The following is a 25,581-nucleotide window of genomic DNA, read 5'->3' as shown; positions in this document are numbered from 1 at the left end:
CAATGATCCCAAACACACTGCCCAGGCAACGAAGGAGTGGCTTCGTAAGAAGCATTTCAAGGTCCTGGAGTGGCCTAGCCAGATCTCAACCCCATAGAAAATCTTTGGAGGGAGTTGAAAGTCCGTGTTGCCCAGCGATAGCCCCAAAACATCACTGCTCTAGAGGAGATCTGCATGGAGGAATGGGCCAAAATACCAGCAACAGTGTGTGAAAACCTTGTGAAGACTTACAGAAAACGTTTGACCTGTGTCATTGCCAACAAAGGGTATATAACAAAGTATTGAGAAACTTTTGTTATTGACCAAATACTTATTTTCCACCATACAACAGCTGGTGCACAAAATCAAATACTAAGGAAGTCTCGAGGTTTTGCTCGCCTGAGGTAGAGTATCTTATGATAAGCTGTAGACCACACTATTTACCAAGAGAGTTTTCATCTATATTTTTCATAGCTGTCTATTTACCACCACAAACCAATAATGGCATTAAGATGGCACTGAATGAGTTGTACAAGGCCATAAATCAACAGGAAAACCTTCATCCAGATGCAGCGTTCCTAGTGGCCGGGGACTTTAATGCAGGGAAACTTAAATCCGTTCTACCTAATTTCTACCAGCATGTTAAATGTGCAACCAGAGGAAAAAAAACTCTAGACCACCTTTACTCCACACACAGAGACGCATACAAAGCTCTCCCTCGCGCTCCATTTGGCAAATCTGACCATAACTCTATCCTCCTGATTCCTGCTTATAACTAAAAACTAAAGCAGGAAGCACCAGTGACTCGGTTAATAAAAAAGTGGTCAGATGACGCAGATGCTAAGCTACAGGACTGTTTTGCTAGCACAGACTGGAACATGTTCCGGGATTCTTCAGACAGCATTGAGGAGTACACCACATCAGTCACTGGCTTCATCAATAAGTGCATCGATGATGTCGTCCCCACAGTGACCGTACGTACATACCCCAACCAGAAGCCATGGATTACAGGAAACATCCGCACTGAGCTAAAGGGTAGAGCTGCCGCTTTCAAGGAACGGGACTCTAACCCGGACGCTTATAAGAAATCCCGCTATGACCTCCGACGAACCATCAAACAGGCAAAGAGTCAATACAGGACTAAGATTGAATCGTACTACACTGGCTCTGACGCTCGTCGGATGTGGCAGGGCTTGAAAACTATTACAGACTACAAAGGGAAGCACAGCCGCGAGCTGCCCAGTGACACAAGCCTACCAGACGAGCTAAACCACTTCTATGCTCGCTTCGAGGCAAGCAACACTGAAGCATGCATGAGAGCACCAGCTGTTCCGGATGACTATGTGATCACGCTCTCCGTAGCCGATGTGAGTAAGACTTTTAAGCAGGTCAACATTCACAAGGCCGCAGGGCCAGACGGATTACCAGGACGTGTACTCCGAGCATGTGCTGACCAACTGGCAAGTGTCTTCACTGACATTTTCAACATGTCCCTGACTGAGTCTGTAATACCAACATGTTTCAAGCAGACCACCATAGTCCCCGTGCCCAAGGACTCTAAGATAACCTGCCTAAATGACTACCGACCCGTAGCACTGACGTCTGTAGCCATGAAGTGTTTTGAAAGGCTGGTCATGGCTCACATCAACAGCATTATCCCAGAAACCCTAGACCCACTCCAATTTGCATACCGCCCCAACAGATCCACAGATGATGCAATCTCTATTGCACTCCACACTGCCCTTTCCCACCTGGACAAGAGGAACACCTACGTGAGAATGCTATTCATTGACTACAGCTCAGCGTTCAACACCATATTGCCCTCAAAGCTCATCACTAAGCTAAGGATCCTAGGACTAAACACCTCCCTCTGCAACTGGATCCTGGACTTCCTGACGGGCCGCCCCCAGGTGGTAAGGGTAGGTAACAACACATCTGCTACACTAATCCTCAACACGGGGGCCCCTCAGGGGTGCGTGCTCAGTCCCCTCCTGTACTCTCTGTTCACCCATGACTGCATGGCCAGGCACGACTCCAACACCATCATTAAGTTTGCTGACGACACAACAGTGGTAGGCCTGATCACCGACAACGATGAGACAGCCTATAGGGAGGAGGTCAGAGACCTGGCCGTGTGGTGCCAGGACAACAACCTCTCCCTCAACATGACCAAGACAAAGGAGATGATTGTGGACTACAGGAAAAAAAAGAGGACTGAGCACGCCCCCATTCTCATCGACGGGGCTGTAGTGGAACAGGTTGAGAGCTTCAAGTTCCTTGGTGTCCACATCACCAACGAACTATCATGGTCCAAACACACCAAGACAGTCGTGAAGAGGGCACGACAAAGCCTATTCCCCCTCAGGAGACTGAAAAGATTTGGCATGGGTCCTCAGATCCTCAAAAAATTATACAGCTGCACCATCGAGAGCATCCTGACTGGTTGCATTACCGCCTGGTATGGCAACTGCTTGGCCTCCGACCGCAAGGCACTACAGAGGGTAGTGCGTACGGCCCAGTACATCACTGGGGCCAAGCTTCCTGCCATCCAGGACCTCTATACCAGGCGGTGTCAGAGGAAGGCCCTCAAAATTGTCAAAGACTCCAGCCACCCTAGTCATAGACTGTTCTCTCTGCTACCGCACGGCAAGCGGTACCGGAGTGCCAAGTCTAGGTCCAAAAGACTTCTCAACAGCTTCTACCCCCAAGCCATAAGACTCCTGAACAGCTAATCATGGCTACCCGGACTATTTGCACTGCCCCCCCCACCCCATCCTTTTTACGCTGCTGCTACTCTGTTAATTATTTATGCATAGTCACTTTAACTCTACCCACATGTACATATTACCTCAACTACCTCAACTAGCCGGTGCCCCCGCATATTGACTCTGCAATGGTACCCCCCTGTATATATAGCCTCCCTACTCTTTTTTCTCTCAACACTTTTTATGTTGTTGTTTTATTTTTACTTTTTTTTGTAAAAAAATAAATGCACTGTTGGTTAAGGGCTGTAAGTAAGCATTTCACTGTAATGTCTGCACCTGTTGTATTCGGCGCATGTGACCAATAAAATTTGATTTGATTTGATTTAATTTGCAAATAAATTCATTAAAAATCCTACAATGTGATTTTCTGGAATTTTTTTTCTCATTTTGTCTGTCATAGTTGACGTGTACCTATGATGAATATTACAGGCCTCTCTCATCTTTTTAAATGGGAGAACTTGCACAATTGGTGGCTGACTAAATACTTTTTTCCCCCACTGTATGGTGAGCAATATGTTTGTCGCATCGAATCGCAATAAAATCACAGTATTGAGTCGCAATACATATAAAATCGTGAGAATCGCAATACATATTGTATTGGCACCTAAGCATTGTGATAATATCGCATCGTGAGGACCCTGGCAATTCCCAGCCCTAAAGCCAACGTTGACCTAGTTCATTCAGCTTTCTCGTGGCAGGTTGGTGTGATTTACCAACGTAACCATCCGTATGAATAACGACTTTATTGACGTGTATGCAGTAGTAGTAGTAAGGTCAGGGATAAATGGGATCTTTGTCTCTCTCCAAAACACTGCACCAACTACGAACAGACACAACTGCTGCCACTGCACTGAGGGAAGTGCAGGTGTTTCAAATAATGCAGGGATTCGGTATGAAGAAGCATAAGCAACTTTTTGTTTGTTTGCCAGAGAGAAATGGGGGACTGCAGAGGTAGATGAGGTGTTTGGAGTGTCCCTCCCACACAGACACTTCAAACTTCACAGGCTGGTATTTTTGTCAGGCTGCAGAATAGGAGGTTTTCAAGTGCTGTTCACCTGTGGGGCTACACCGCAGTGCTTCAGAACAAACAGAGAGAAACATTGAAAGATGCATTTAATATAAACAACTGTAAGGGATGCTACTGTTACAGGGCTCTACAGTGCTACTATTTTGGTAGAATATGCTCCTAAATATTTTGCTGTGCTACCTGGAATTATATAATCTGGGAGCACTAGTCCCCCTAGAAAAGAAATCACCCAGATAATATTTGTTGTAATCAAATCAAATTGTATTTGTCACATACACGTGTTTAGCAGATGTTATTGCGGGTGTAGCGAAATGCTTGTGCTTCTAGCTCCGACAGTACAGTAATATCTAACAAGTAATATCTAACAATTTCACAACATATACCCAATACACACAAATCTAAGTAAGGAATATAATTTAAGAATATATACATATATGGACAAGCAATGACAGAGCGGCATGGTCTAAGATACAGTAGAATATTATAGAATACAGTATATACATATGAGATGAGTAATGCAAGATATGTAAACATTATTAAAGTGACTAGTGTTCCATTTTTTAATGTGGCCAGTGATTTCAATAAGCAGCATCAGCCTCTAATGTGCTAGTGATGGCTATTTAACAGTCTGATGGCCTTGAGATAGAAGCTGTTTTTCATTCTCTCGGTCCCGGCTTTGATGCACCTGTACTGACCTCGCCTTCTGGATGATAGTGGGGTGAACAGGCAGTGGCTCGGGTGGTTGATGTCCTTGATTATCTTTTTGGCCTTCCTGTGACATCGGATGCTGTAGTTGTCCTGGAGGGCGAGTAGTTTGCCCCCGGTAATGCGTTCGGTAGACCGCACCACCCTTTGGAGAGCCCTGCGGTTGCGGGCGGTGCAGTTGCCGTACCATGCGGTGATACAGCCGGACAGGATGCTCTCAATTGTGCATCTGTCAAAGTTTGTGAGGGTTTTAGGTGCCAAGCCAAATTTCTTCAGCCTCCTGAGGTTGAAGAGGCTCTGATGCGCCTTCTTCACCACACTGTCTGCGTGGGTGGACCATTTCAGTTTGATTACGTTGCTGTACCGCAGTCTCTTAGAATGCCATAGAGAATAAACTGAGGACAGATTCATGACAGTCATGCTTGAGCCATTACTACAAGGAAAACGGCTTGTTTGTAGACCAAACTTTTCAAATGTTATGACCCATATTATCGGCGCAACGTTTTTTCTATCGTATATTGGCGGGACCGCATTTTACATTCATAAACCATGTCGTGGGCCGTTCTAAAACGACTCATGAGCCGCTAACCTTGTTCAGTCATGTTACATCATTAGCTAGCTAGCTAACAACCTGTTAACCACAGATTAAAGTTATCAAAATCTTTGCGGTAACTCCACCAGTGACATGCAAACACTTGGTGGCACAGAAAGAAAGGGAGAGCTTCAAAAGTAGCTAGGATTCATATAGGCCCAATGTAGGATATATCTCAATCTTAAACATTAATTTCTTAACCCTGTATTTTGTAATTGCTGGCAATTCTTATCATTAACACCTCAAATATTTGTAATTGTGCTCCTACATTTCTTTATGTGCTCCTACATTTTTCAATGTAGGAGCATGTGCTCCTTGTAAAAAATGTCAGTATAGAGCCCGGCTGTTGTGTGATGATGGTAAGGGACTGAAGTTTTACTGGATTTAAAAACACGGACTGGTCAAGAGATAGCAGCAGTAAGTGGATGAGATTAAGGATCGGGAGTGGAGTGTGACAAATTGCAAAGGCCAATATGAAACAAATAACTGATAGCAGTTGACTTACTGTACACACAAGCAGAGTGTCACGCGATGACACAAACACAGGCGCACCGATGTGCGGGTACACACAAAGACACGCTTACGCCAGAGGCTGGTGGGAGTAGCTATAGGAGGATGGGCTCATTGTAATGGCTGGAATGGAATCAAACACATCAAACATATGGAAACCACGTTTGACTCCATTCCATTGACTCCATTCCAGTCATTACAATGAGCACATCCTCCTATAGCTCATCCCACCAGCCTCCTCTGGCATACACACGCACATAGCATGTCGACATAGCACTGAAAACACTAGGATGTTTCTGCTGCTGTGACGTCACTAATAGTAGACTATATTCATTGGGGCAAAAAATTGATTTGCACCGCAGCTCCGAGCAGCTTGTCAATATGGTGCCACTGCCCTGTAATGCAGGGAACTCTCCAGCAACATAGTGCTATGCTGACTCTTTTGCAGCATGGCACTTTTCTAGTTTCCTCAGTAGTCACAAGCTGCAAATGACTGCGGTCTCCGTAATAACCGTTAGAATAGCAAAACTGCATGTGCTGCCATAGAAATAGAATGAATAGAACGGGCTTCCCCATTCTTGTCAATGATGGCAATATGGGAGGACTGGCGGCCATTGCGAGTGTACCCATAGGAGCAAAGCTGGAAGTAAAAGCAGGATGTGTACCCATCAAATGCAGCGAATAGTACAGTAAACGTAGAATTCACATAAAATCAACAGTGTAATGTTAGGATTCAGTCTCATGTCAGGTGAACTGTTGTGTCTGCACCTTTGGTCTAATAATTTTCCCATAATCACGAAACCGTTCCCTTTAAATTGCTACAATGATTATGCATATCCTTTTCATATTTCTTCTGTAAGAAACATTTCAATTTAGCCCTATCATTATAGGCCAATTCCCAAGAGTGTAAAGGGTTAACAGTATATCTTAATACATCCGATAATCACCGAGCTTTGTTGACAGAGCAGTGCAGCTTTCTCGCCGAAACTTAGGTATTTTACATGTTGTGGTGGGCATCTTCAAAGTTGTTTCCGCGGGTTGCAAAGAAGCTAAATTAGCATGACACGAGCTGAATTAAATGTAAAAGGCTTTGAAAATAAAAAGCTCAGTGCTCCGTTGACATTTCATAGAGATACGCTTGTTTTAGTGCGAAATCTTCGAAAAAATAATTTCGCATTAATATGAAAAGTGTATACTAAAATATGAAAATACTACATGTCATGTCTCAAAATCAATATCTATCTTACCTCTGTATTGTTTTATGTCCTGCCGATTTGAGAAGAAAGATGACGAGTTCAACGCGAAAGTGAGCCTGTCAGGTAGCCATCATTCTCGTACAGCATCAAGCCTAGCTGACGTGATGCTGTGCATTTTGACTTTTTCCCCCCTATTTTTTCCTTTGGCCTCCATTGATTTAGTCACCGTAATTTTGGCCATCCTACAAGGGTAAAAACAGGAGGTTTGGAACATTGGTTTTCTTCAGAGGATTATCTACACGATCAACATATTATTTAACAAATTGGTCAAAATATGCGTTTTTGATTGGACACCCTAGTCCATGTTACCGCAGAAACGCAATTGCACGAATACCGGCTGTCCCGCCAGTCAGTCAGCTGTTTGTAAAAAATGTATAAATAAAATAACAGTTATGACGGTTATTTTATTTTCATGATGGTCTTCTTCATAACCGTCGGTTACACAGTAACTGTGGCAGCCCTAGGTAGCCTACATTAGATTTAGCCATGCAGCAATGCTAAGCGCACAGTAGGGGGGAGTTGAGCATGGGCACAGTTGGCGTGTAAACAGTTGGAGTGTGGACGTCCCAGGTTGTAAATCATGTACTGGGGCAAGGAGACCCTGAGCTCTGCTAAAACCATTGACAACTGTTTGCTGTTTTCAAGGGATTGTTAAATAAATGTTAAAGATGCACTATGCAGGAATCGCTCCACCATTTCCTGGTCGCTAAAAATAGTTGCCTAATTTCAGTTAGTGACAAAACAAGCAAGTATAGTGTAGAGAATCATTGTACCATCTAAACTGCTGTGAAATATATTTTCCATAACCAAAAATATTGTACGTTCAGCTGTTTGAAGCTGGTGTACAAAACCGAAAGTAAGACTTAAAAATAAAACTTAACGGGAATCATAGAAATAGCGCACATAGAACACATATACTACTTCTTAGACTTGCTTTCAATGAGAATGACAGATCTATAACACATTTCTATGTGAATTTGGTCGGGTCGTTTTCAACATTGTTTTTAAAGAGTGTTTAATCACAATTGCTGCTGACAGGCATGATAGGCTACATCGATTGATGGACCTTGTCAAATTGGCTAACTAGCTAATAACAGATCACGTCAATATGGCTAGTTAATAAGCTAACTTTTAGGGGATAAACTAGATGGCTAGCATACATTTGCTTGCCATCTATAGTGGTGATGACGTTACAAGGACTTGCCGATGTCAAGCTCTTTTCAAAAGCCTAATCCCTGATGAACCAAGCTAAATGACACATTGTTTGCTTAGCTAGCTACATGCCAAATGGATAGGCTACCCTCACGTATCTGAAAATACATTATCAATATGTTTACTGATCATGAAAAGCATTCAGTTACTTGCTGTATAACTCTGACTATGCTCTTCAAGAGGTGATGATATTAAAACCAAATAGTTATTACATTTATTTAACAATCCCTTTAAAACGCCACGTAGTTGTCAATGGTTTTAGCAGAGCTGGGCGTCTCCTTGTCCCCCGGCAGGCAAATCGAACACTCAGAACCTTATTGTGACGTTTTATTGATAACGACCTATTGGTGGTGGTGACATCTCTGATCTCATCTTCAAGTCTTACTCATACCTTTGTCACGGTCCTCAGCCTTTCTTAAAGGGAAATACGCAGGTTAGATCTCCACTGCAATCGATGGATAGTGAAAGTCATATTGGAGATAACATTTACTGGGAAGTGTGTTGCTATATACATGTATGGGGCTACATCTGCTTTGTCTGAGTGAGGGGGTAGGTGGAGTGAGCATATTGTGTTGTGGGTTTATTCTTGTGGGGTGGGTATAAAGAGACCGTTTCCTTCTTATGAGGAGACTGATAAACCAGCTGAGGCACCACACGTCACACTCGTCGTTACAGCATTTTCATTTACCGGCCATAAACGGACTTGACTTGATTAATGGCTGAGAGGTATATAAATCTGTCCTCGCACATATACACTGTAGGCCGACACACGCACACTAGGGTTGAATGGTGGGAACCCGGTTACCGAGATTTACCGCCCAAAACCCACTCCCTTTTACCGGGATAAATAACTGCGAGAAACCGGTAAATTATAATACATTATTTACATGAACAGCATGGTGTGAAATGGAACTGCTAAATTACATGCAATGTCTAAATCTGGCTTCTCTACGGCCTCTGCATGATGAATCATCAACACTCAGGGTGGGGACAGACAGCCCATCTCAGTATGGAGCGCAGTTCACAATGCATGTAGACCTATCATCTCACCACGGTAACTTACTTTCTTACTTTCTTGTGACAGGTAGGCCTCCATTTGCTGCAGCATAGTCTATGCTACAGTAATATAAAGACAGAATGCACGTCTAATTTACCTATCTCCATCTGGCTTTCGGGGTCACCTTATTCTTTTATTGTAAAGATATACTGGTGGTCCTCTGTAGCTCAATTGGTAGAGCATGGCGCTTGTAACGCCAGGGTAGTGTGTTCGATCCCTGGGACCACCCATACGTAAACATTTATGCACACATGACTGTAAGTCGCTTTGGATAAAAGCGTCTGCTAAATGGCATATTATATTATTATTATACTTTTTTTTATTGCAGCTGCAGAGTTTTAAAACAGCCTATCACTTGAATATCGTTGCTTTAAATCAGTGCACGCGTGAGCACTCTCTCGCAGTCTTTCTCGCTCTCCATCAACTCCATTCAAATTGCATCCAAAATAGATAATCCTGTTCTAGATTGATATATAGCCCTATATATATATATATATACAGTGAGGGAAAAAATTATTTGATCCCCTGCTGATTTTGTACGTTTGCCCACTGACAAAGAAATGATCAGTCTATAATTTTAATGGTAGGTTTATTTGAACAGTGAGAGACAGAATAACAACAAAAAAATCCAGAAAAAAGCATGTCAAAAATGTTATAAATTGATTTGCATTTTAATGAGGGAAATAAGTATTTGACCCCCTCTCAATCAGAAAGATTTCTGGCTCCCAGGTGTCTTTTATACAGGTAACGAGCTGAGATTAGGAGCACACTCTTAAAGGGAGTGCTCCTAATCTCAGTTTGTTACCTGTATAAAAGACACCTGTCCACAGAAGCAATCAATCAATCGGATTCCAAACTCTCCACCATGGCCAAGACCAAAGAGCTCTCCAAGGATGTCAGGGACAAGATTGTAGACCTACACAAGGCTGGAATGGGCTACAAGACCATCACCAAGCAGCTTGGTGAGAAGGTGACAACAGTTGGTGCGATTATTCGCAAATGGTAGAAACAGAAAAAGAACTGTCAATCACCCTCGGCCTGGGGCTCCATGCAAGATCTCACCTCGTGGAGTTGCAATGATCATGAGAACGGTGAGGAATCAGCCCAGAACTACACGGGAGGATCTTGTCAATGATCTCAAGGCAGCTGGGACCATAGTCACCAAGAAAACAATTGGTAACACACTACGCTGTGAAGGACTGAAATCCTGCAGCGCCCGCAAGGTCCCCCTGCTCAAGAAAGCACATATACAGCCCCGTCTGAAGTTTGCCAATGAACATCTGAATGATTCAGAAGAGAACTGGGTGAAAGTGTTGTGGTCAGATGAGACCAAAATCGAGCTCTTTGGCATCAACTCAACTCGCCGTGTTTGGAGGAGGAGGAATGCTGCCTATGACCCCAAGAACACCATCCCCACCGTCAAACATGGAGGTGGAAACATAATGCTTTGGGGGTGTTTTTCTGCAAAGGGGACAGGACAACTTCACCGCATCAAAGGGACGATGGACAGGGCCATGTACCGTCAAATCTTGGGTGAGAACCTCCTTCCCTCAGCCAGGGCATTGAAAATGGGTTGTGGATGGGTATTCCAGCATGACAATGACCCAAAACACACGGCCAAGGCAACAAAGGAGTGGCTCAAGAAGAAGCACATTAAGGTCCTGGAGTGGCCTAGCCAGTCACCAGACCTTAATCCCATAGAAAATCTGTGGAGGGAGCTGAAGGTTCGAGTTGCCAAACGTCAGCCTCGAAACCTTAATGACTTGGAGAAGATCTGCAAAGAGGAGTGGGACAAAATCCCTCCTGAGATGTGTACAAACCTGGTGGCCAACTAAAAGAAACGTCTGACCTCTGTTATTGCCAACAAGGGTTTTGCCACCAAGTACTAAGTCATGTTTTGCAGAGGGGTCAAATACTTATTTCCCTCATTAAAATGCAAATCAATTTATAACATTTTTGACGTGCGTTTTTCTGGATCTTTTTGTTGTTATTCTGTCTCTCACTGTTCAAATAAACCTACCATTAAAATTATAGACTGATCATGTCTTTGTCAGTGGGCAAACGAACAAAATCAGCAGGGGATCAAATACTTTTTTCCCTCACTGTATACAGTTGAAGTCTGAAGTTTACATACACCTTAGCCAAATACATTTAAACTCAGTTTTTCACAATTCCTGACATTTAATCCTAGTAAAAATTCCCTGTCTTAGGCCAGTTAGGATCACCACTTTATTTTTAGAATGTGAAATGTCAGAATAATAGTAGAGAGAATGATTTATTTCAGCGTTTATTTATTTCATCACATTCCCAGTGGGTCAGAAGTTTAAATACACTCAATTAGTATTTGGTAGCATTGCCTTTAAATTGTTTAACTTGGGTCAAACGTTTCGGGTAGCCTTCCACAAGCTTCCCACAATAAGTTGGGTGAATGTGGTCCTCTGTAGCTCAACTGGTAGAGCACGGCGCTTGTAACGCCAAGGTAGTGGGTTCGATCCCCGGGACCACCCATACACAAAAATGTATGCACGCATGACTGTAAGTCGCTTTGGATAAAAGCTTCTGCTAAATGGCATATTATTATTATTATAATTTTGGCCCATTCCTCCTGACAGAGCTGGTGTAACTGAATCAGGTTTGTAGGCCTCCTTGCTCGCACACGCTTTTTCAGTTCTGCCCACAAATGTTCTATAGGATTGAGGTCAGCGCTTTGTGATGGCCACTCCAATACCTTGACTTGTTGTCCTTAAGCCATTTTGCCACAAATTTGGAAGTATGCTTGGGGTCATTGTCCATTTGGAAGACCCATTTGTGACCAAGCTTTAACTTCCTGACTGATGTCTTGATATGTTGTTTCAATATATCCACATCATTTTCCATCCTCATGATGCCATCTATTTTGTGAAGCGCACCAGTCCCTCCTGCAGCAAAGCACCCGCACAGCATGATGCTGCCACCCCCGTGCTTCACGGTTGGGATGGTGTTCTTCGGCTTGCAAACATCCCCCTTTTTTCTCCAAACATAACGATGAACCTTGGCTGATTTCTTTTGATTTTCCCATGATGTCAAGCAAAGAGGCACTGAGTTTGAAGGTAGGCCTTGAAATACATCCACAAGTACACCTCCAATTGACTCAAATGATGTCATTTAGCCTATCAGAAGCTTCTAAAGCCATGACTTCATTTTCTGGAATTTTCCAAGCTGTTTAAAGGCACAGTCAACTTAGTGTATGTAAACTTCTGACCCACTGGAATTGTGATACAGTGAATTATAAGTGAAATAATCTGTCTGTAAACAATTGCTGGAAAGATTACTTGTGTCATGCACAAAGTAGATGTCCTAACCGACTTGCCTAAACTATAGTTTGTTAACATGAAATTTGTGGAGCGGTTAAAAACAAGTTTTAATGACTCCAACCTAAGTGTATGTAAACTTCCGACTTCATATATATATATATATATATATATATCCTTTAAAAATATATATATACCTTTATTACTTTCCAACCCCACCACCCCTTCCCTAATTGGAGTAAACTAGTGAACAACAACGCTTAGGCCTCTACTTCCAGCTATATACATTCTATGGACACAGTTAATTTTACATTAATTCTATTTTGTTTGTTTTTACTCCTGAACTTCCTCTACCCTCAGCCTCTCTGATCATTTTCATGATGTCCATCCGGTTTGCTTCTATATGCCATATTTACATTTTAAATTTTTTGTCATTTAGCAGACGCTCTTATCCAGAGCGACTTACATTATCTTTTTATTTTATTTTTCATACTTTATTTAATTTTCACACCCGTGGGAATCGAACCCACAACCCTGGCATTGCAAACACCATGCTCTACCAACTGAGCTACATCACAATTTTCTTTAACCAATTATGTTCTTTAATGCAGGGCCGACCGACAAGTTCCTTACTTTTTACCCCTTCCACTTTCCTCTTCCATTTTTTAGGTAATGCTGCAATTATTTGGTTGTAATTTTGGGTAGAGAAGACATTTCCATATGTTTTTGTTAGCTGCATGTGCGACATAACTCCACCAGTCCTACCTATGATATAACTTACGAAGATTATACCTTTTTTTAAACATTTTTTCAAAAAATAATGGTTTTTTATCAATAGTATATTTGAGTTTAACCACAATATTTGTTGCATTATTTGTGTTGTCGTTTCTGGAGGATTAAATTGAAATTGCAACCAACTTTCTATGGCTTGTTTTAGAAATAGTGATATTTGGGAGATGATTTCATTTTCAAATAACTGAAAGTGAGAGGTTGTAATCTGAATAAAGGGAAAAAGGCCATTCTTGAACATGGGGTGAGACAATCTTACGAATTTGCTAGAGAACCAGTTCGGATTTAAGTATAACTTTTGCATTACTGAAGCTTTTAGTGATAGCTCTAATGCTTTAATATTTAATGATTTCTGTTCTCCGAATTCATATTCATTATATAAATAGGTCCGTTTAATTTTGTCTGGCTTGCCGTTCCAAATAAAATTGAATATGTTTTTCTCATATAATTTAAAAAAATGTTCGCTAGGCATAGGCAAGACCATAAGCAAATAGGTAAACTGGGATAATACTAAAGAGTTAAATCAGGGTGATTTTTCCACAAATAGACAGATATTTACCTTTCCATGGTAGCAAGATCTTATCTATTTTTGCTAACTTTCTATTAAAATGTATTGGAGTGAGATCATTTATTTCATTTGGGATATGTATTCCGAGTATATCCACATCACCATCAGACCATTTTATTGGTAAACTACATGGTCATGTAAAATTTATATTTTTTAGTGATCCAATACGTAATATAGTACATTTATCATAATTTGGTTGTAATCCAGAGAGTTTAGAAAATGTATCTAGATCCTCTATGAGGCTGTGGAGGGATTCAAGTTGTGGATTTAAAAGAAAACATGAATCATCAGCGTACAATGACACCTTCGGATTTCTAATCCCTTGATATTATTGTTGGATCTGATTTTAATAGCTAACATTTCGATGGCCATAATAAATAGATACGCCGATAGTGGACAACCTTATTTTACTCCTCTTGACAGTTTAAAACATTCAGAGAAATAGCCATTATTTACTATTTTACACCTAGGGTTACTATACAAGATTTTAACCCATTTTATAAGAGATTCTCCAAAATTGAAATTCTCCTGGCATTTATATATAAACTCCAGTCATACTTTATCAAATGCCTTTTCAAAGTCTGCTATGAATAGCAGGCCTGGTTTCCAAGATTTTTCATAGCGTTCTATTGTTTCCAGTACTTGCCTTATATTATCTCCAATTTATCATCCATGTAAAAAACCTGTCTGATTAGAATGAATAATGTCCGACAATACCTTTTTAATTCTATGCTTTATACATTTTGCTAGAATTTTTGCATCACAACACTGAAGTGTAAGGGGCCTCCAATTTTTTTAATGGACTGGATCTTTAGATTTCCCACTTGTATCCTGTTTCAGTAATAATGAAATCAGACCTTCTTCTTGAGTGTCTGATAGTCTACCATTTACAAAGGAGTGGTTAAAACATGCTAATAACGGTCCTCTGAGTATATCAAAAAAGGTTTGGTATACCTCAACTGGTATGCCATCCAACCCTGGAGTTTTCCCGGACTTAGCCTTTAATTGCCTCCAGAAGTTCCTCCTCTGTAATTTCATCTTCACATGAGTCTTTCTTTATGGCTGTTAATTTTACATTATCAACATTAAAAAATCCCTGCAATTAGCTTCAGTTAGAGGAGATGGAGGCGACTGAAACGAAAACATATGCTTAAAGTACTTTGCTTTCTCCTTAAAAATATAATTTGGTGAATCATGGGTGACTCCGTCATTTGTAACCAGTTTCAGTAAATTCTTTTTGGTAGCATTTCTACGTTGAAGATAAAAAAATAATTTGGTGCATTTTCCCCCATATTCCATCCAGTATAATATATTACACTTGATCTTTCTTGAATAAGTTTCTTAATTTCTTTTTAGTTTTTCCTCCAATTTATTCTGAGCCTCTATGTTACAGTTTTTATTGCTATCTATCTGTTCTGTTAGACCTTCTATTTATTTTGTTAGTATGGACTCTTTTGACCTAAATTGCTTTTGTTTTCAAAATGAGTACTGAATTGCATGGCCTCTAAAGGCACATTTAAAAGTGTCCCATACAATAAGGGGATTTGCTGTACATATGTTATAACACCCGCCCACTTAACCCAGAAGCCAGCCGCACCAATGTGTCGGAGGAAACACCGTTCAACTGACGACGAGGTCAGCCTGCAGGCGCCCGGCCCGCCACAAGGAGTCACTAGAGCGCGATGAGCCAAGTAAAGCCCCCCCCGGCCAAACCCTCCCCTAACCCGGACGACGCTGGGCCAACTGTGTGCCGCCCTATGGGACTCCCGATCACGGCCGGTTGTGATACAGCCCGGGATCAAACCCGGGTCTATAGTGATGCCTCTAGCACTGCAATGCAGCGCCTTAGACCGCTGCGCCACTTGGAGGCTGAAATGGCTGGCTTTCTATGAAGCCTGCTCCTCCTTCACTGTCTGGTGATATTAGGTGAGAATAGAGATTCACCGTTCAGTTTGAACCTACTATTAGAGCTTCACATCTAGGAAGCTGGGACTGGGAGCAGTGTATCACATTCAGTGGTACCTATGGGGGGCAAACACGTCTTTGGGCTTGATAGAATCATTTAACAGACAGTGACAATGACCAAAAACTGTTGGCTGAACTACAACAATCTTTGTCAGGTGGAATCGCATTATCTTACTGGCTTTATCAGACTCATTACCAATTCAGAGATTGCTACTTGGCTACCTGCCAAACTTTTTCACTTTTTACTCTTAATAACTATTTAATCAAACTCTGTATTTAACAAGTTTACCAAGGTCTTAGTTTTGTCCTCACACTACTTTTTTTATTCAACTTTTTCACCCCGGACGCTTTATCTGGACATAGATCTGCAGGACATCCTCCGCCCCCTCCAAAAAAGCTAAGTAACATTATGCCTTGTCATTGCAGTTGCTGTACTCTTAATATACAGGAGAACTATCGCTTTATGGTGAGGATAGCAGAGTTGCAAGCTCAGCTTCAGACGCAATCGTTAGGCAAGTGCAATTTAAGTGTAGGAAAGGATGATACAGCGTCTGTGCCACCAGTAAATACAGGTAGTGTTAATCCCCCTGCACAGTCCCCGCTTCTAGAAAGAAATGCTTTCGCCATGCTCAACCGGTGTCGCTCATTCAGCCGATGGTCTCTCCTCCACCAGTTACGGGGTCTGAGCCACCGAAGCCTCCCACAATTAGCTCGGACAAATTGAAAACCCTAGTCATTAGCGACGCCATTACCCGCAATATTAGACTTAAAGAGTCATCCAGCGATCATACATTGTTTACCAGGGGGCAGGGCTACTGACGTAAAGGCTAATCTGAAGATGGTGCTGGCTGACTATATATGGCGAGTGTAGATGGAATAGGGATATTGTTATCCACATCGGCACTCACGATGTTAGGATGAAACAGTCAGAGGTCACCAAGCGCAACATAACTTCAGTGTGTAATTTAGCTAGAAAGATGTGTTGGCATCGAGTAATTATCTCTGGCCCCCTCCCAATTAGGGGGAGGGATGAGCTCTACAGCAGACTCGCACAAAGCAATCGCTGGTTGAAAACAAGTTGAAAAAAGTTTATCCCATTGAAACCGTGTCTGTGTCTCGATCTAGGTCAGGCAAAACTAAACATGCAATCTCACTGGAATTAAGACCTCCTCCATTCCTGTCATTACTGAAAGAGATTGTGATAATATCTCATCTCAAAATAGGACTACTTAATGTTACATCCCTCACTTCCAAGGCAGTCATAGTCAATGATCTAATCACAACCTTGATGTGATTGGCCTGACTGAAACATGGCTCAAGCCTGATGAATTTACTGTGTTAAATGAGGCCTTTCCTCCTGGTTACACTAGTGACCATATCCCCTGCACATCCTGCAAAGGCGGAGGTGTTGCTAACATTTACGACAGCAAATCTCAATTCACCCCCCCCCCCAAAAAATAAAAAAATACTGTGTTTTCATCTTTTGGGCTTCTAGTCATGAAACCTATGCAGCCTACTCAATCACTTTTTATAGCTAGTGTTTACAGGCCTCCTGGGCCGTATACAGAGTTACTCACTGAGTTCCCTGAATATCTATCGGACCTTGTAGTCATGGCAGATAATATTCAAATTTTTGATGACATCAATAATCACATGGAAAAGTCCACAGACAAACTCCAAAAGGCTTTCGGAGCAATCATCGACTCGGTTTTGTCCAACATGTCTCCGGACCTACACATTGCCACAGTCATACACTGGATTTAGTTTTGTCCCGTGGAATAAATATTGTGGATCTAAATGTTCTTCCTCATAATCCTGGACTATCGGAACACCATTTTACTATGTTTGCAATCGCAACAAATAATCTGCCCAGACCCCAGCCAAGGATGAACAAAAGCAGCACTATAAATTCTCAGACAAACCAAAGATACCTAGATGCCCTTCCAGACTCCCTGCACCTACCCAAGGACGTCGGAGTATAAAAATCAGTTAACCACCTAACTGAGGATATAAAATTTAACCTTGCGTAATACCTTAGATGCAGTCGCACCTCTAAAAACAAAAAACATTTGTCACAAGAAATTAGCTCCCTGGTAGACAGAAAATACCCAAGCCCTGAAGATAAAGCACTGCGTCACATCGTGCCAGGCTTTTTTGAGCTACACTTGACTTGAGTCACTGACGTGATCTTCCTGTCCGGTCTTGCGCCCCCCTCGGGCTAGTGCGGTGGAGGAGATCTTCGTGGGCTACACTCAGTCTGGTTTGTTGATATCCCTCTCGTGGTGTGGGGGCTGTGCTTTGGCAAAGTGGGTGGGGTTATATACTGCCTGCTTGCCGACTCCCCCTGTCTTAGCCTCCAGTATCTATGTTGCAATAGTCTATGTGCCGGAGGGCTAGGGTCTGTCTGTTCTATCTGGTGAAATTATCCCGTCTTATCTGGTGTCCTGTGTGTACTTAAGTACGCTCCCACTAATTCTCTCCCTCCCTCCCGGAGGACCTGAGCCCTAGGACCATGCCTCAGGACTACCTGGCCTGATGACTTCTGGCTGTCCCCAGTCCACCTGGTCGTGCTGCTGCTCCAGTTTCAACTGTTATGCCTGCACCTATGGAACCCTGACCTGTTACCTTGTCCCGGACCTGCTGTTTTCGACTCTCTCTGACTCTCTCTCTCGCTCGACGTCAATGCTTGGCTATGAAAAGCCAACTGACATTTACTCCTGAGGTGCTGACCTGTTGCACCTCTACAACCACTGATTATGTGGTTATCTATAAATGTTTTAACATCTTGAAGAACGATCTGTCCTTACTGGCCATGTAATCTTATAATCTCCACCCGACACTGCCAGAAGAGGACTGGCCCACCCCTCAGAGCCTGGTTCCTCTCTAGGTTTCTTCCTAGGTTCCTGCCTTTCTAGGGAGTTTAGGCTGGGTTTCTGTATAAGCACGTTGTGACATCTGCTGATGTAAAAAGGGCTTTATAAATACATTTGATTGATTGATGGAAAACAGTGATACATGTCATATGAGAATGACAGAAGCATAGAATTGCATATAGAATCATAGAATGTATAGGATTTGTTTGGACAGAAGTCAGTGTGGAAAGCTTGTTCTTTATCCAATTTTGAATGATGCAAAATATTTTTGTATTACCACTGTGAGATTGTGCTGCTTGGTGGAGCTCTTGGTGGAGAGCGAGAGTGGAGAGTCAATGCAGGATTCTGCCCACCATGATGCTACAGTATATTCCTGGTCTCGCTCCTGTGCTAACAAGTGAGACAATGCTGACCTCTACTGGACGCGGAGAAGAACTACATCAACATTCATCATCACATGCCAATCAGAGGGGATAAGAGTTATTACCAAGCTACTTCTGAGATGCTATAACAGGATTCAGAACATTCTGGTCCTCTTCCAGTGCTTGCAGATCTGTTTGTGAATCATGACCAATACATTTGATTAGATTTTTTTGTTGTTGATTTGAGTGTGTGTGTGTATGTGTGTGTGTGTGTGTGTGTGTATGCATCGTGATTCCTGTGTGTGTGAGTGCATCATGATCCGTGTGTGTGTGTATCGTGATTTTACTGTGTGTGTGTGTGTGTGTGTGTGTGTGTGTGTGTATATGCGTGTTCCATTTCGAGTAGCCCTAATCCTCTCTAGCACCACAACAACAGTGGAGCTCTGGGCTCCCCGGTGGTATTGCAGCACCTTCTGTGTGTCGCCTCAGCCTGCACAGGGAGGGAGCCATTGAGCCAGGCTCATATAATAAACCTCTCCTTTCACTATATGGAGATGCACTCAATAGAGGTAGGAGTCAGCAGAGGTGGGAATTAGGCATTATGTATAGCGGATTTATGATGTAATATACATTGGTAACAGTGCAGACGTGACTGGTGGAAATACCTCTCATGCTAACCATGTAGATTTGGTGTTTATTTTGCGACATAGATTTACATTTACATTTACGTCATTTAGCAGACGCTCTTATCCAGAGCGACTTACAATAAACATTTTGATATAAAGGTATTGGATTAGGTTAGAAGATTTGAATTACTCGCTGCTCGTGTTGCTTCCCTCCCATTCTCAGTTTAGAATGGATTCTGGATATCTTTGCATAGAGTCAACAGAAACTAATATCAGATTTTCTAAGGAGAAATGCTTAGTCAACAGAGTAAAACCCACCAGAAAAAATAGGCTAACTTGCCAAATCGCCAACTATTAACACAGGGTCTAGCTGTGCCCGCAAAGAGGAGACAACATAGCTTTTCTATTCATCTGCGCTGGGGGAATTTGCAGGGAATTTGCTTCCACCTGTCCAGGTCTTTCACATCAGGGGTGTCGTGAGCTTCCCAAAAAACAAAGATCTTTAGGACTAAGATAATCTTAAATCAAATACAATTGTATTTATCACATGCACCGAATACAACAGGTGTAGACCTTACCGTCAAATGCTTACTTACAAGCCCTTAACCAACAATGCAGTTCAAGAAATAGAGGGAAGAAAATATTTACTAAATAAAACTAAAGCATAAAAAAAAAAAACATAAAACAAAAAAACAAATATATATATACAATTATATAACAGTAACGAGGCTATATACAGGGGATACCGGTACCGAGTCAATGTGCGGGGGTAGATGTTAGTCGAGGTAATTTGTAAAGTGACTATGCATAGATAATAAACAGCGAGTTGCAGCAGTGTAAAAACAAGGGGGGGGGGGGGGGGGGGTCAATGTTAATTGTTCAGCAGTCTTATTGCTTGGAGGTAGAAGCTGTTAAGGAACCTTTTGGTCCGAGACTTGGCGCTCCGGTACCGCTTGCCATGTGGTAGCAGAGAGAACAGTCTGACTTGGGTGACTGGAGTCTTTGACAATTTTTTGGGCCTTCCTCTGACACCGCCTAGTATATAGGTCCTGGATGTCAGGAAGCTTGGCCCCAGTGATGTACTGGGCCGTACGCACTACCCTCTGTAGCGCCTTACGGTCAGATGCAGAGCAGTTGCCATACCAGGCGGTGATGCAACCAGTCAGGATGCTCTCGATGGTGCAGCTGTAGAACTTTTTGAGGATCTGGGGACCCATGCCAAATCTTTTCAGTCTCCTGAGGGGGAAAAGGTGTTGTCATGCCTTCTTCACAACTGTCTTGGTGTGTTTGGACCATGAAAGGTCGTTGGTGATGTGGACACCAAGGAACTTGAAACTCTCAACCCGCTCCACTTCAGCCCTGTCAATGTTAATGGGGGCCTGTTCGGCCCTCCTTTTCCTATAGTCCACAATCAGCTCCTTTGTCTTGCTCACATTGAGGGAGAGGTTGTTGTCCTGGCACCACACTGCCAGGTCTCTGACCTCCTCCCTATAGGCTGTCTCATCGTTGTCGGTGATCAGGTCTACCACTGTTGTGTCGTCAGCAAACTTAAAATGGTGTTGAATTCGTGCTTGGCCACGCAGTCGTGGGTGAACAGGGAGTACAGGAGGGGACTAAGCACGCACCCCTGAGGGGCCCCAGTGTTGAGGATCAGCGTAGCAGAGGTGTTGTTGCCTACCCTTACCACCTGGGGGCGGCCCGTCAGGAAGTCCAGGATCCAGTTGCAGAGGAAGGTGTTTAGTCCCAGGGTCCTTAGCTTAGTGTTGAGCTTTGTGGGAACTATGATGTTGAACGCTGAGCTGTAGTCAATGAACAGCATTCTCACATAGGTGTTCCTTCTGTCCAGGTGGGAAAGGGCAGTGTGGAATGCGATTGAGATTGCATCATCTGTGGATCTGTTGGGGCTGTATGCGAATTGGGAGTATGCGTGGTCCTCTGTAGCTCAGCTGGTAGAGCACGGCGCTTGTAACGCCAAGGTAGTGGGTTCGATCCCCGGGACCACCCATACGTAAAAATGTATGCACGCATGACTGTAAGTCGCTTTGGATAAAAGCGTCTGCTAAATGGCATATTATTATTATTATTATGATGGTGTTGATGTGAGCCATGACCAGCCTTTCAAAGCACTTCATGGCTACCGACGTGAGTGCTACGGGGCAGTAATCATTTAGGCAGGTTACCTTCACTTTCTTGGGCACAGGGACTATGGTGGTCTGTTTGAAACATGTAGGTATTACAGACTCGGTCAGGGAGAGGCTGAAAATGTCAGTGAAGACACTTGTCAGTTGGTCAACGCATGGTAATCTGCCTGGCCCCGCGGCTTTGTGAATGTTGACCTGTTTAAAGGTCTTGCTCACATCGGCTACGGAGAGCGTGATCACACAGTCGTCCGGAACAGCTGGTGCTCACATGCATGCTTCAGTGTTGCTTGCCTCGAAGCGAGCATAAAAGGCATTTAGCTCGTCTGGTAGGCTCGCGTCACTGGGCAGCTCGCGGCTGGGTTTCCCTTTATAGTCCGTAATAGTTTTCAAGCCCTGCCACATCCGACGAGCTTCTGTATTGACGCTTTGCCTGTTTGATGGTTCGTCTGAGGGCATAGCGGGATTTCTTATAAGCGTCCGGATTAGGGTCCCGCTCCTTGAAAGCGGCAGCTTGGTAGGCAATGGAAGAACAATGATCTTAATGCTAAAGTTGATACTTTCGGGAGAAAATCACCCCAAACAGTTGAAAGAGAGGAGACAATGACACGAATGATCTGCTTGGCGTGTTGACACACTGGTGGTTTGTTGTGGCCGAGTATTGGTGCTAAACCGTGTTGTTGGAGGCTGGCATGCTAGTTGGCTGTGGCGTCATAGGATTCGGTGCCCTGGACGGTTTTCACGGAAGAATACTGTACCAAGTTAGCTAGCTGAATAAACTAAGTTAGTCTATTCCTAGAAAACATTGAACTGCTGTAGTTTACAACAATTATAGTTTCTGAGGTGGAAGTTGGGAGAGTTATATTTGAGTGTTTCAGTGAAACTTAAGTGAGGGAGGCCCCGCTCTCTCGCTTTCCCAGATGTTTAGTTCATTTCATTCCGATCTCCTTTGCATTATTGTAGCCATTTTCTGTAGCCTGTCAACTATGCGTCTGTCTATCCCTGTTCTCTCCTCTCCGCACAGGCTATACAAACGCCTCACACCGCGTGGCTGCTGCCACTCTAACCTGGTGGTCCCTGCGCGCACGACCCACGTGGAGTTCCAGGTCTCCGGCAGCCTCTGGAACTGCCGTTCTGCGGCCAACAAGGCAGAGTTCATCTCAGCCTACGCTACCCTCCAGTCCCTCGACTTCTTGGCGCTGACTGAAACATGGATTACCACTGAAAACACTGCTACTCCTACTGCTCTCTCCTCGTCTGACCATGTGTTCTCGCATACCCCGAGAGCATCTGGGCAGCGGGGTGGTGGCACAGGAATCCTCATCTCTCCCAAGTGGACATTCTCTCTTTTTCCCCTGACCCATCTGTCTATCTCCTCATTTGAATTCCATGCTGTCACAGTCACTAGCCCATTCAAGATTAACATCCTTATCATTTATCGCCCTCCAGGTTCCCTTGGAGATTTCATCAATGAGCTTGAGGCCTTGATAAGTTCCTTTCCTGAGGATGGCTCACCCCTCACAGTTCTGGGTGACTTTAACCTCCCTACGTCTACCTTTGACTAATTTCTCTCTGCCTCCTTCTTTCCACTCCTCTCCTCTTTTGACCTCACCCTCTCACCATCCCCCCCTACTCACAAGGCAGGCAATACGCTTGACCTCATCTTTACTAGATGCTGTTCTTCTACTAATCTCACTGCAACTCCCCTCCATGTCTCCAACCACTACTTTGTATCCTTTTCTCTCTCGCTCTCCTCCAACACTACTCACTCTGCCCCTACTCAGATGATAATGCGCCGTCGCAACCTTCACTCTCTCTCTCCCGCTACTCTCTCCTCTTCATCCTATCATCTCTTCCCTCTGCTCAACCCTTCTCCCTCCAATCTCCTGATTCTGCCTCCTCAACCCTCCTCTCCTCCCTTTCTGCATCCTTTGACTCTCTATGTCCCCTATCCTCCCGGCCGGCTCAGTCCTCCCCTCCAGCTCCATGGCTTGACCACTCATTGCGAGCTCACAGAACAGGGCTCCGGGCAGCCGAGCGGAAATGGAGGAAAACTAGACTCCCTGCGGACCTGGCATCTTTTCACTCCCTCCTCTCTACATTTTATTCCTCTGTTTCTGCTGCTAAAGCCACTTTCTACCACTCTAAATTCCAAGCATCTGCCTCTAACCCTAGGAAGCTCTTTGCCACCTTCTCCTCCCTGCTGAATCCCCCCCCCCCCCCCCTCCTCCCTCTCTGTGGATGATTCAACCATTTTGAAAAGAAGGTTGACGACATCCGATCCTCGTTTGTTAAGTCAAATGACACTGCTGGTCCTGCTCACACTGCCCTACCCTATGCTTTGACTTCTTTCTCCCCTCTCTCTCCAGATGAAATCTTGCGACTTGTGACGGCCGGCCGCCCAACAACCTGCCCGCTTGACCCTATCCCCTCCTCTCTTTTCCAGACCATTTCCGGAGACCTTCTCCCTTACCTCACCTCGCTCATCAACTCATCCTTGACCGCTGGCTATGTCCCTTCCGTCTTCAAGAGAGCGAGAGTTGCACCCCTTCTCAAAAAACCTACACTCGATCCCTCCGATGTCAACAACTACAGACCAGTATCCCTTCTTTCTTTTCTCTCCAAAACTCTTGAGCGTGCCGTTTTTAGCCAACTCTCCTGCTATCTCTCTCAGAATGACCTTCTTGATCCAAACCAGTCAGGTTTCAAGACTGGTCATTCAACTGAGACTGCTCTTCTCTGTGTCACGGAGGCTCTCCGCACTGCTAAAGCTAACTCTCTCTCCTCTGCTCTTGTCCTTCTAGACCTGTCTGCTGCCTTTGATACTTTGAACCATCAGATCCTCCTCTCCACCCTCTCCGAGTTGGGCATCTCCGGCGCGGCTCACTCTTGGATTGCGTCCTACCTGACAGGTCGCTCCTACCAAGTGGCGTGGCTGTCTCCGCGCCACGTGCTCTCACCACTGGTGTCCCCCAGGGCTCAGTTCTAGGCCCTCTCCTATTCTCGCTATACACCAAGTCACTTGGCTCTGTCATATCCTCACATGTCCTCTCCTATCATTGCTACGCAGACGACACACAACTAATCTTCTCATTTCCCCCTTCTGATAACTGCATGTCTGGCAGACATATCAGTGTGGATGACGGATCACCACCTCAAGCTGAACCTCGGCAAGACGGAGCCGCTCTTCCTCCCGGGGAAGGACTGCCCGTTCCATGATCTCGCCATCACGGTTGACAACTCCGTTGTGTCCTCCTCCCAGAGTGCAAAGAGCCTTGGCGAGACCCTGGACAACACCCTGTCGTTCTCCGCTAACATCAAGGCGGTGACCCGATCCTGTAGGTTCATGCTCTACAACATTCGGAGAGTACGACCCTGCCTTACACAGGAAGCGGCACAGGTCCTAATCCAGGCACTTGTCATCTCCCGTCTGGATTACTGCAACTCGCTGTTGGCTGGGCTCCCTGCCTGTGCCATTAAACCCCTACAACTCATCCAGAATGCCGCAGCCCGTCTGGTGTTCAACCTTCCCAAGTTCTCTCACGTCACCCCGCTCCTCCGCACACTCCACTGGCTTCCAGTTGAAGCTCGCATCTGCTACAAGACCATGGTGCTTGCCTACGGAGCTGTGAGGGCATTGCGTTCATCCACCTCTGGCCTGCTGGCCCCCCTACCTCTGCGGAAGCACAGTTCCCGCTCAGCCCAGTCAAAACTGTTCGCTGCTCTGGCACCCCAATGGTGGAACAAGCTCCCTCATGACGCCAGGACAGCAAAGTCACTCACCACCTTCCGGAGACACTTGAAACCCCACCTCTTTAAGGAATACCTGGGATAGGATAAAGTAATCCTTCTACCCCCCCCCCCTTA

At 44.1% G+C, this 25,581-nt stretch overlaps 1 protein-coding gene across 1 annotated transcript in view; it reads right to left on the bottom strand.

The window, feature by feature from the left end:
* LOC311142740 (rho GTPase-activating protein 32-like) overlaps window positions 1-25,581 on the bottom strand; it is a 247,376-nt gene that overhangs the window by 72,150 nt on the left and 149,645 nt on the right. The window lies entirely within an intron of this gene.

This window comes from Coregonus lavaretus (genome assembly GCF_964263955.1).
Source record: "Coregonus lavaretus genome assembly, chromosome: 15".
Classification (NCBI taxonomy): domain Eukaryota; kingdom Metazoa; phylum Chordata; class Actinopteri; order Salmoniformes; family Salmonidae; genus Coregonus; species Coregonus lavaretus.
Note: the sequence above shows the minus strand (reverse complement) of the source record. Positions and strands in the feature narration are given on the sequence as shown.